General features: G+C 40.1%; 1 protein-coding gene across 1 annotated transcript in view; it reads right to left on the reverse strand.

The window, feature by feature from the left end:
- Positions 1 to 839: 839 nt before the first annotated feature.
- LOC109872714 (potassium voltage-gated channel subfamily A member 1-like) overlaps positions 840 to 12,612 on the reverse strand; it is a 31,527-nt gene continuing 19,754 nt past the window's right edge. The window contains exon 2 of the mRNA XM_031808420.1: positions 840 to 6,987. The gene's annotated coding sequence lies outside the window, so the exon portion shown is untranslated. The remainder of the gene's footprint in view (positions 6,988 to 12,612) is intronic.

Here is a 12,612-nt window from a genome sequence, read left to right on the forward strand (position 1 = left end):
TATAGCCTCCACATTGACTCTGTACCAGTACCCCCTGTATATAGCCTCCACATTGACTCTGTACCGGTACCCCCTGTATATAGCCTCCACATTGACTCTGTACCAGTACCCCCTGTATATAGCCTCCACATTGACTCTGTACCGGTACCCCCTGTATATAGCCTCCACATTGACTCTGTACCAGTACCCCCTGTATATAGCCTCCACATTGACTCTGTACCAGTACCCCCTGTATATAGCCCCTCCACATTGACTCTGTATCGTACCCCCTGTATATAGCCTGCACATTGACTCTGTACCAGTACCCCCTGTATATAGCCTCGCTATTGTTATTTTACTGCTGCTGTTTAATTATTTGTTACTTTTATTTTTTTTCTTCTATTTTTTACTTAACACTTATTTTTCTTAAAAGTAAGCGCTTTCACTGTCAGGTCTACACTCGTTGTATTCAGTGCATGTGACAAATACAATTTGATTTGATTTTGATTTGATTCCATTTAGCAGTGTCACGCCTTGGTCTTAGTATTTTGTGTTTTCTTTAATTATTTGGTCAGGCCAGGGTGTGACATGGGTTATTGTGGTGTGTTTTTGTCTTAGGGGTTTTGTGGGGTGTCTACGTAGTCTATGGCTGCCTGAGGCGGGAGTCAGGTGATTATCGTTGTCTCTGATTGGGAACCATATTTAGGCAGCCATATTCTGTGAGTGTTTTCGTGGGTGATTGTTCCTGTCTTTGTGTTTGCACCAGATAGGGCTGGTTCGGTTTTCATTATTTCATTTAGTTAGTTTTGTAGTTTCTGTATGTATAGGTTTTCTTTCATTAAAATATATCATGAATCATCATCACGCTGCATTTTGGTCCGATCCTTGTTCTACCTCTTCGTCAGAGGAGGAGATAGAAGAGAGCCGTTACAAGCAGCTTATCATATGGCATGCATCGCCAATGCAGCCATAGGCCTACAGTATGGTGGCGTTACTGGCCTCATGGGGACCTGTCATCTGAAACAGAGAATAGCTCAACTTTACATGTTGAGCTATATGTTCTCAATTTAAAATGATACCAGCAGACACTGTATATGAGGCAAACCATATACCAGATTTTGCACATGCCTTGTAAGTGCTGACATATACAATTGTTTTGTACAAATCCAACCCTTGTAATTTAGGTACAGTATGAAAATAAAGAGATGACAATTTGGCTACAGGAGATTGTCATTACAGGTAACATATTATGAGGTTTCATTTAATTTTATAAATGTTAACCATTTTGGTTGCAAAAGGGTTGCCGTTGTTCCCATAGTAGATAGACCAGGGGCATTCAACTCGTACCCTACAAGGTCCTGAGTCTGCTGGTTTTCTGTTCCACCTGATAATTAATTGCATCCACCTGGTGTCCCAGGTCTAAATCAGTCCCTGATTGCAGGGGAACAAAGAAAAAAGCAGTGGAACTGGCTTCCAGGTTGCAGAGTTGAGTTTTGAGGGAGATAGACAGTACATGGTTGCTCTATGTAGTCCTATCACTGACCCTGGATAAGCTAGATACTGGGTTCACAGATAACCTTTTAGGTCAGTAACATGCTGTTTAAAAAAAATGTAATGGCTTTCTACACGTGAGAGAAATTGAACTAGCTAGTAGCTAACGGTAGCTAGTTACACCTAGGTAGCTTACAAGGTTAGCTGACTTTTCTCAAAATGAACTTCCTTGTGGCTAGCTACTTCCTGTCCCTCATGCTAGCCTGCACAGCCAAATATCACTCCAGAAGCATAATTGATATATATATTGATATGGTCGGCATTGTAGATCATTTCTCCCCTCTTGCTGCAGCTTTGGCTCATCTCAAAATAAAAGAGAAATGCCGTGAAAACCAGCGTGCTGCAAACATTGTAAAGTGTTTTGTCACCATTGCTTGTTTAGTAGACATCTTTAGTCCTCACTGTACTATTCTGGTGTGCACCTTTGGAGCTCAGCCCAAGCAAGGCATTTGATTGGTTTGGCATAGTTTGACCCCTCTTTAGCTCATTTCTGCCATGGAACTTCCCCAGGTTTACTGTTTTCGGGAAGCCTGTTTCGCAACGAGGCTACACTGGTTATAGTCTCGAGAAATCCATGCAGCTCTTAAGATTTTTTTTGAGGACATTGTTGTGGACTAACACATTTTAGCAATGGTGTACAAGGTCTTTCAAATGATGAGTTCAGAGTAAAAGAAAATTGTCAAGAGAAGTTTATACAGAATATGTCTGGTTATTGGGAAGCCATCGAGGCAACTGGGTGACAGATGTAAGAAAGCTTGGAACATTCTAAAAGACCCTGGGTGACGCTCCGTTTCCAAATTTGGAAAAACTGTGATGAGTCACAGAATGCCTACGGCAACAATAAACATTTTTTATGGGAACATCTTATTCCAAATTGAATTCAGAAAGTCCTTATTTATTGTAACTGCCATATGCGTCTTTAGGATTTGTAATATTGTTGTACTGGTCAAGCAATGCTCTTGATGATGAAGTGCTCCTCAATGATGTACACATTGGAATCCTATGTCATTGTTTTAGAACTTTTGGTGCCAACATGGGTCCTATTACTGTAAAATTCTACATCTTGAACCCTGCAAAACATGTCCAACAGGTGCTTCTTGCATAAGGGCATAACCAGTAAATTATGAGGTGACATATGAATACCATTCATAGATCATGTTGTTGCAATCCCTTCAAGTCACTCTCGCAAGATGTTATTTCATATATTATATTTTTCTTTATTCAACATTGCACATACTCCGTTCGATGACATCTCATATTGCTGCCTACAAAAATGATATTGATGTAGAAAATCCAAAAGTCTGAAGATTTACCTAAATAAAAATAACAAATAAAATAAAAAAATAAGGGTAGGAAATGACGAGCTCAAAAAGATAGTACAGAGAGAAGAAGTAACTGCAAGAAAAAAAATACAAAACATCTCCAATTAGGATGCACTTTTCAAAAACAAAGAAACATGCAGAAAAAAAGCTAGGCTGACCAAAACATCGGTATTTTATCACATTTGGACTGTAGGAATATTATAACATCCTGAAATACACTTCTACGGAGTTGTTTTAATATCAACTTTAAGAGACAGTTCTATTTTGATTTTGCTCCCTTAATGACCCTCCAGTGTTCATGAAAATGAATGGTTCAAATACACACACATACTCGGACAGCATTAACATTTAGTTACATTTTAACAGAAAATTGTCATTTCCATGTGGATGTTCATGGCAAACGTACTTCGTGATGGTACAATGATTCCATGGCTGAAACATATTACTGTAACCAAAAACATACACACACACACACACACACTCCCTACGTACGCCCACAAACACATAACATGTACGCACATGTATATTGACGCAACTCACACACACACACACACACACACACACACACACACACACACACACACACACACACACACACACACACACACACACACACACACACACACACACACACACACACACACACACACACACACACACACACACACACACACACACACACACACACACACACACACACACACACACACACACACACACACACACACACACACACACACACACACACACACACACACACACTGCTGCTACTGTGTATTATCTATCCTGTTGCCTAATCACTTTAACCCTACCTATATGTACAGCACATACCTACCTCAATTACCTTGTACCTCTGCACATCGACTCGGTACAGGTACTCCCTGTATATAGCCATGTTGTTTTTATTTGTTATTCACTGTGTATTTATTCCTTGTGTCACTATTTAAATGTTGTATTACATTTTTTTAAATCTTTAACTGCATTGTTGGAAATGAACGCCTAAGTAAGCATTTCACTGTTAGTCAACACCTGTTGTCTACGAAGAGTGTGACAAAACTTTTGATTTGATTTGTTTATGTATGTTATATTCATATATACAATGGACCCTTAGTAGCTACCCAATCTATTCCCAAGAAGGCACAACTTTAAAATGTACACAATAGTTAAACATGTCATTATAATGATTTTCAAGTTGTGAACTTGATTTGATTTGTATATGTTTGTTATATTTGGGGCCGTATGTATCAAGCATGTCAGAGTAGGAGTGCCGATAAAGGATCGGTTTTGCCTTTTAGATCAACAATGAATAAGATAAACTGGACAGGGGAACTGATCCTAGATCAGCACTCTTGAGACACTTCGCGTGAACAACAGGTTAGTGTTCAAAGACAGACCAGCTATAGTTGTCAATTTTCTGGACCTTTTCACTGTAACTAGGCACACCTTGAAGCAGGCCTCATGTCTATACTAAAGATGCGTCTAGATACTGTGGGCAGGGCTAAGCCCCATCTTTGATATTAGGGCATTGTGAAAAGCCTTTTCATTGACTTTGTCTTTTCAGTTCAGTCCAATCACAGTCCATCCATCACCATAATATGTTACCATAATGTAGTCAAATATCATTGTTGTGGTCTTGAGGCTACACAGGCTATACGGATGACTTAGAATGGCTTTTTGTATTATTTTTTTTACAGTCTCATCATTATGCGTAGTGCTTTAGGCCGGGACATAACACTGATTGATATTGTCAAAAGAAGCCATCCCTTCAGAGTTATACTACGGATTGGGTATATAACTAGGGAGAAGGTCAGCTTTGCTAACAGTATCTAACAGTATAGAAACATTGTAATATCCTAGAAAACTTGATTTTTGAAAGATACCTCTTTCTCTTTGTTTTCCCTTAAGTCACTGCTTATTCAACTACATTTTGGGAATCCAGAGTATTTTAGCTTAACTATGGTAAGACACAACAACTTCTTGCTAGGCACACACCTAAATGATACCATTAACTGCTGAGGGATTTAGCCTTAAACTATTACACTTTGACAGACATCGATTATCAGAATGTGCATGGGTGTTGTGTTTGCTTCAACATTTTAAAACAATGGGACTATGGGATCAGGGAATAAACAGCACATACTTGTTCTGCAATCACTGGTAAATAACCAGTGATGCTTAAAGAATTTGATAACAAAGTACATTTTAGCAGAGGGTAGCATGGTATATTTGATAGGGTTTTCTGAACATTGAGGAAAATCTTGACCACAGACCGTCAACTATTTTGTAATAGAGGAATATAGCGTAACCAATAAGGATATACATGTATATGGAGTAGTGGTGGTGGGGGGGTATAATTAGGATTTTTTTTATGTAAGCAGATGAAGAACAGACACTGATATGAGAGCACTTTTCATCTCCAGATTCAAGTGTTCTATGTCTTTTCAGACAGTACAATGAAATATGTATGTTTTCTTTTTAAGGAAGAGAATAGAAATGCAGTCCATTGTCTATGTCAATAATACTGTACATAATATTAGGTTCCACCCCTTTCAATAACATAAAAAGAATAAAGGACTCTGGTGTTGTTGGTGCCCTGAAGCACGGTCATCATGGGCCGACATCACAATAATAGACAGCACGCCCAGGAGCGAGAATTACTAAGTTCTTGGCTGGTGACTGAACGTAAGAAGGATGGGCTTAAACATAAGCTGGCATTTATGTTTTTAAAAAAAGCAAACACTTGATTTGTCTGACAAAGTTGCAACAAGCAAGCAGTGCATACAACTATGTGTCTTTGAAAGCAGACCAAAAGAGAGCGGGCGGATTTTCTATGAGCAGTTATATGAGAACAGCACAATAAGAAACTCAATTGAAAAATCTCAAATCTAAATTGAAGGGCAAAATCACAGATCTTGTTGGAGCAGCATCCACAACATGTTCAATGTTCATGTAAATAAAAATGAACATTCTTAACAGTCAAACTAAGTAGAATTGTCTCAAATGTCATGATTTGCGACACATTGTTGGACACAGAAATATAAACATCGGCATATGTTCTATTCAATGTGTATCTATTTTCACAACATCTCCAGAGGAAGTGTACACCACGTACAATAAAATCAGGGTTTAAACTTTGGTTAAGTAATAGTCAAGGCTAGGTTTAAAAAAATATATAACACACATCCATGTTACTTTGCATACAGTTAACTTTAAATGGATCGAGGTTTGTGTCAACAAAGCAGCTGGTCAATTATATCACTAACATAATAAAATTTGCATCTTAGGGAAAACCCTTTTGTGTCCCTTCGGTAGATCATTCTGTGTGTGTGTGTGTGTGTGTGTGTATGCGCACCTGACATCTTTTGTGTTTGAGAGTGTGTGAACAGATGCTTACAGTATGTGAAAAAAAGAGGACAAAAATAATCAGATATGTTTCATGTATATTGTAGAGTCATTTTGTCTCGTTTTTTGACTCCCTACTCCTTTCTGAATTGTAATATAGTTGTCATAACATGATGTTGTGAATTGAAAGACATTGTAGCTGGTAGCTGAGCGAGCAGCTCCGCCTCAAGCCAGCCTTATTTTGGTTGACAATACGAAACAAGATAAAAATAGATCAACTCATTCTGCTTGCTGCACGTAAGCAGAGAGAAACTCCACCATTTGGTTATCAATGACAACTACAAAGCAGACCCAACTAAAACATTGTCAACATTACAACCAAACAATTTTTCTCTATCTTATTAAAATATTCACATCTGTTCCTTACAAGACACTGTTTCACACATAAAGAAAAACATATTTGAACTCGGATAAGTCTCTAGTTTCATCACTTCATATATGGGTATATATGTAATAATTAAGGCAATCATTTGGGCCATGACTTACTCATTTCCATGCCTCCAGGCTTTCTAGGAAATATTTTGTTCCTTGTGCGCTCCGTATAATATCCCAATGTCTAATTTGTCCATTCAAACTTCTGATGTCCGATCGCTGGGTTCACTCTTGCAGTAGATCTGTGGTTATCGATGTCCGTTGTCTCACCCCAGATGACCAGTCATAATATTTGCTCTTTCTCTGCCAATTCCAAGAGTACCAGCCAGCACATCCTCTCCTAAGCCATCAACTGATAGAACTGTAACGAAAAATAAACAGGACATGAATACCAGGTTATCATTCCAGGTTATCTACAGATACCAGGTTATCAAAGACCATTCCCGGTTATCATTCCAGTTATCTACAAAGACCAATTTATTATTACAGGTTGTCGTTACAGGTTATGTATGGGTGCCAGGTTATCATTACAGGTTATCTAATACCAGATATTATCATTCCAGTTATCTACAAATACCAGTTTATCATGCCAGGTTATCTAACAGCAGGTTATCAATACAGCATATACAATATCTATCAGGTTAGTAACTGGTGTCAGCGTTTATGAACATGAAACCATTCCCATATTCGAATCTCATGGGTGCCAATACACTGCAGTCTCTTTTTTTATTATGGCCCAGTGGAATATCTGCAGCGTACCACATCAGATAACAATCACCCGAGCTCGGCCATTAAGTCTGAGTTATTGGGTCCCTGACACCCTTTTGTCCTCCGTTCAGCTCGGAGCCAAACGCCTCATGTAGTTCCAAAACATTAACCTGGATTGTCAGGGGTGGGAACTGGAGGCCAACATGGAGGGGTGCGTCATTCCACTACTGGTGAACTGCATGCTCCCTCTGCGGCTGGGGCCTCATTGGGAAAATAAACCCAGATTTAAACATTTGGAGAGATAAAATGTATTACATATATGTTTTATTGCCTAGAGCATATCGGGAAAATTGCCACTTCTCGTAATATCTATATATGAGACATTAATTGAATTAGCAATACAATTCCTTAGCATTGCTCTTCTTTTTCTGTGTAATGTAAATGTACCTAATTTCATGTGTATTTATTTAATAGTAAAGACATGATCAATTCAAGACAGCCCTCTTCTTTGAATGAAACATCTGGTGTTTCAGTATATCAGTAATTGCAGGATTCCCAGATTTCTCACACTGTCTCAGGCCTAGACCCAGACGTTCTGTGTTAACTCCAAGCTATGCCAGAGACTAGACAACTACTTTCTTACTGAGTGGTTGTGTTGTGAATGGTCAGGCTCAAGGACAGTCATGTCTGTCCTTAGGCTGCTCTCCGAAATAACTGAATTAGCATTGCATCTATGTGACATGTCCTGCTGTCTCATTTTACAACACAAACTGTACATTGTTTCCATGCACTGAAGCCAGAACCAAGAAATAGGCTCCCATATTGACACATACAGACAATACATGAAACTCCTTCACATTCTCCTGCTACATTTTGTTTAAGGTGGCAACAATCCACATCTGTTATATATTAAGTGAAACTTACAGTAAGCTATAGAGAGTGTTGTAGAGTTTCTTCTGATGACTTTATGGATATTTTATGACTGGTTAATGCCACTTATGTTTATCCTAAACCACTTTTGGGTAAACATACCAAGTGTGTAAACATTCCTCGTCAAACAATTGACACACTAGTAGCAAAGTCCAGAACATAGGTCTAGGAGAAGCAAAAGTGTTAGCTTTTCACGGGTTTCACACTAGCTAGTGTAAGTTATACAATTATACAATGGATTATACAGTAGCTCCCCAGTCTATACCTAAGAAAGCACTACTTTCAAAATGTATGCAATGTCATTATAAAGACTTTCATGAGTTCCATGAGCGTAATCACTATTGTTTATGTGTCTCAATTCTTCAACACGGCCACATACATCTTTATGAATTCAAAGTGGAAATCCCAGTCTCAATTGAGCTAATTGTGCTGCCACAATACTGTCGTACAGCTACTGTATCCCCTGCCATGAAATACCATCATTGATGATGACAACATTTAAAACTATTCCCCTGAATAGGTAGAGGAGAGGGAACGTAAACCTGTGACCTCAGAGACTACTTTTGTCTAGAGTTGTCTTTTTCTCTGTGCTCCTTTAATAAGTGTTATATGTGTCAAAGCGCACTCAATGAGCTGTATAGGGCCCTAAGCAAACAAGAAAATGCACATCCAGAGGCGGTACTTCTCGTGGCCGGGGATTTTAATGCATGGGAAACCAAAATTAGTTTTACCAAATGCTTTCAAGGAGCGGGACACTAATCCGGACGCTTATAAGATATCCCACTACGCCCTCCAACGAACCATCCAACAGGCCAGCTTCTATCCCCGAGCCATCAATACAGGACCCGAGATAGTATCCTACTACACCGGCTCTGGCGCTGTAGTGTGACAGGGCTTGCAAACTATCACGGATTACAAATGGAAACCCAGCTGAGAGCTGTCCAGTGACGAGAGCCTACCAACGAGCTAAAATTATTCTATGCTCGCTTCGAGGCTTGCAACACTGAACCATGCATGAGAGCACCAGCTATTCCAGAGGAATGTGTGATCACACTCTCCAAAGCCGATGTGAGAAAGAACTTGTTTCAAAATAAAATTCACTAGGCCGCAGGGCCAGATGGATTACCAGGATGCATACTCAGAGCATGTGCTGACCAGTTGGAAAGTGTCTTCAATTAAATGTTTAACCTCTCCCTGACCCAGTCTGTAATACCTACATGTTTCAAGCAGACCACCATAGTGCCCAAGAACGCCAAGGTAACCTGTCTTAATGACTATCACCCCGTAGCACTCACATCTGTAGCCATAAAATGTCTACTCTAACAATTTGCATTGTATGTCCCCCCTTTTACGCTGCTACTACTCTCTGTTTATCATATATGCATAGTCATTTTAACTATACATTCATGTACATACTACCTCAATTGGGCCGACCAACCAGTGCTGCCACACATTGGCTAACCGGGCTATCTGCATTGTGTCCAGCCACCCACAACCCACAACCCACAACCCACAACCCACCACCCGCCAACCCCTCTTTTATGCTACTGCTACTCTCTGTTTAATCATATATGCAAAGTCACTTGAACCATATCTACATGTACATACTACCTCAATCAGCCTGACTAACCGGTGTCTGTATGTAGACTTGCTACTTTTATATCCTCGCTACTGTATATAGCCTTTTTACTGTTGTTTTATTTCTTTACTTACCTATTGTTCACCTAATACCTTTTTTGCACTATTGGTTAGAGCCTGTAAGTAAGCATTTCACTGTAATACTGTTGTACTCAGTGCACGTGACAAATACACTTTGATTTGATTTGAAAATGCTTTGAAAGGCTGGTCATTGCTCACATCAACACCATCATCCCAGACACCCTCCAATTAGCATACCGCCCCAACAGATCCAACAATAATGCAATCTCTATTGCACTCCACACTGCCCTTTCCCACAAGGACAAAAGGAACACCAACATGAGAATGCTGTTCACTGACTACATCTCAGCGTTCAACACCATAGTGCCCTCCAAGCTCACCACTAAGCTAAGGACCCTGGGATTAAACACCTACCTCTGCAACACGATCCTGGACTTCCTGACAGGCCGACAACACATCCGCCACGCTGACCCTCAACACGGGGGCCCCTCGGGTGTGTGTGCTTAGTGACATTTTTAGACACTTTTTGCACTAACTATTTTGACTCATCATATGTGCTGCTGTTACTGTTTATTATATATCCTCTTACCTAGTCATTTACCCTATCTATATGTACATTTGACCTGGCCAAGGCTTTCGACTCTGTCAATCACCACATCCTCATCGGCAGACTCGACAGCCTTGGTTTCTCAAATGATTGCCTCGCCTGGTTCACCAACTACTTCTCTGATAGAGTTCAGTGTGTCAAATCGGAGGGTCTGCTGTCCGGACCTCTGGCAGTCTCTATGGGGGTGCCACAGGGTTCAATTCTTGGACCGACTCTCTTCTCTGTATACATCAATGATGTCGCTCTTGCTGCTGTTGAGTCTCTGATCCACCTCTACACAGACGACACCATTCTGTATACTTCTGGCCCTTCTTTGGACACTGTGATAACAACCCTCCAGGCAAGCTTCAATACCATACAACTCTCCTTCTGTGGCCTCCAATTGCTCTTAAATACAAGTAAAACTAAATGCATGCTCTTCACCCGATCGCTACCTGCACCTGCCCGCCTGTCCAACATCACTACTCTGGACGGCTCTGACTCAGAATACGTGGACAACTACAAATACCTAGGTGTCTGGTTAAACTGTAAACTCTCCTTCCAGACCCACATCAAACATCTCCAATCCAAAGTTAAATCTAGAATTGGCTTCCTATTTCGCAACAAAGCATCCTTCACTCATGCTGCCAAACATACCCTTGTAAAACTGACCATCCTACCAATCCTCGACTTCGGCAATGTCATTTACAAAATCGCCTCCAATACCCTACTCAACAAATTGGATGCAGTCTATCACAGTGCCATCCGTTTTGTCAACAAAGCCCCATATACTACCCACCATTGTGACCTGTATGCTCTCGTTGGCTGGCACTCGCTTCATGCTCATCGCCAAACCCACTGGCTCCATGTCATACAAGACCCTGCTAGGTAAAGTCCTCCCTTATCTCAGCTCGCTGGTCACCATAGCATCACCCACCTGTAGCACGCGCTCCAGCAGGTATATCTCTCTGGTCACTCGCAAAACCAATTCTTTCTTTGGCCGCCTCTCCTTCCAGTTCTCTGCTGCCAATGACTGGAACGAACTACAAAAATCTCTGAAACTGGAAACACTTATCTCCCTCACTAGCTTTAAGCACCAGCTGTCAGAGCAGCTCACAGATTACTGCACCTGTACATAGCCCACCTATAATTTAGCCCAAACAACTACCTCTTTCCCTACTGTATTTATTTTATTTCATTTTATTTATTTATTCATTTTGTTTATTTTATTTCTACTTTGCACATTCTTCCACTGCAAATCTACCATTCCAGTGTTTTACTTGCTATATTGTATTTACTTTGCCACCATGGCCTTTTTTTGCCATTACCTCCCTTATCTCACCTCATTTGCTCACATCGTATATAGACTTGTTTCTGCTGTATTATTGACTGTATGTTTGTTTTACTCCATGTGTAACTCTGTGTCGTTGTATGTGTCGAACTGCTTTGCTTTATCTTGGCCAGGTTGCAATTGTAAATGAGAACTTGTTCTCAACTTGCCTACCTGGTTAAATAAAGGTGAAATAAATCAAATAAATAAACATATCTGCCTCAATTACCTTGTACCCCTGCACATCGACTCGGTACTGGCACCCCGTGTATATAGCCAAGTTATCGTTACTCATTGAATATTTATTCCTCGTGTTAATATTTGTCTTTTATTTTTCTCTCTGTGTTGTTGGGTAGGGCCTGTAAGTAAGCATTTCACTTACAAAAGCATCTGAAAAATACAATTTGATTTGTTTTGAAACTAATTATACCAAGTAAATTATATAATGAAATAAATTATATCAAATATACCAATAAATGTGAGGAGCAACATAGATCTCTGACTGGACTTCCCCTTTAAGGGTTCTAATTGCATTTTGTTGAAAAGGAACACTTTACTTGTACAGGACTGAAGGTGACTAACGAGGGAAGTGCAGGGCTTAAATACCTCTCGTCAGTCCCTTCACCCTGACAGAGATTGATATGAATATATTGCCAAAGTCAAACAGGAGCCTATTAGCGTGCAAAGAGGAGTGGATCTGTGTGCCCAACGACTTCAGAACCAAAGCTGATGCCATACAGTTCTCCTTAAGCACAATACCACAAATTCCACTT

The sequence above is a fragment of the Oncorhynchus kisutch genome, linkage group LG3 (genome assembly GCF_002021735.2).
Source record: "Oncorhynchus kisutch isolate 150728-3 linkage group LG3, Okis_V2, whole genome shotgun sequence".
NCBI classification, from domain to species: domain Eukaryota; kingdom Metazoa; phylum Chordata; class Actinopteri; order Salmoniformes; family Salmonidae; genus Oncorhynchus; species Oncorhynchus kisutch.